Genomic DNA, 765 nt, shown 5'->3' with positions numbered 1-765 from the left:
ACGTACATACGTACGTACCTACGAACGATCGAACGAACTAACGTAAAAACTAACGAACGTACGTACATAAGTACGTACGTACGATCAACGGAACGAACGAACGTACGTACGACGTGCGTACGTACAACGTTCGTAAGTACCTGCGTACCAACGTGTGTACTTACGTACATGCGTACGTACGAACTAACGATCGAACGTACGTACGCAGATAAATACATACGAACGAACGAACGAACGATCGTACACAAGTACGTACATAAGAACGTATGAACGAACAAACGTACATACTTACGTACATACGAACGAACGAACTAACGAAAGAATGAACCAACAAATGAACAAACGAACGTACGTACGCACATTCGTACGTACGAACGAAAGAAGGAACGAAAGGAAGAATAAATGAACTTAAGAACGAAATATAGAAAAAACGAACGTACATACTTAGGTAAATACGTATCAACGAACGAGCGAACTTTCGTTCGAAGGAACGAAACAACGAACGAACGATCGAACGAAAGAACTAACGAATTTACGTACATACGTACGTACGTACGAACGACCGATCGAACGAACGTACGTACGTACGTATCTGCGTACCAACGTGATTACGTACGTACATGCGTACGTACAAACTAACGAACGAACGTATGTACGTACCTTCGTTAGTTCTTTCGTTCTTTCATTAGATCGTTCGTTCGTACGTACGCACATTCGTACGTACGTACTTACGTTCGTTTGTTCATTTGTTGGTTCATTCTTTCG

The 765-nt window shown here is 42.0% G+C and overlaps 1 protein-coding gene across 1 annotated transcript in view; it reads left to right on the top strand.

Annotated features, from left to right (window-relative positions):
- Positions 1 to 765, top strand: part of LOC106882175 (uncharacterized) — a 24,081-nt gene that overhangs the window by 11,036 nt on the left and 12,280 nt on the right. The gene's annotated exons all lie outside the window — the stretch shown is intronic.

The sequence above is a fragment of the Octopus bimaculoides genome, chromosome 25 (assembly GCF_001194135.2).
Source record: "Octopus bimaculoides isolate UCB-OBI-ISO-001 chromosome 25, ASM119413v2, whole genome shotgun sequence".
In the NCBI taxonomy this organism is placed as follows: Eukaryota; Metazoa; Mollusca; class Cephalopoda; order Octopoda; family Octopodidae; genus Octopus; species Octopus bimaculoides.
Note: the sequence above shows the minus strand (reverse complement) of the source record. Positions and strands in the feature narration are given on the sequence as shown.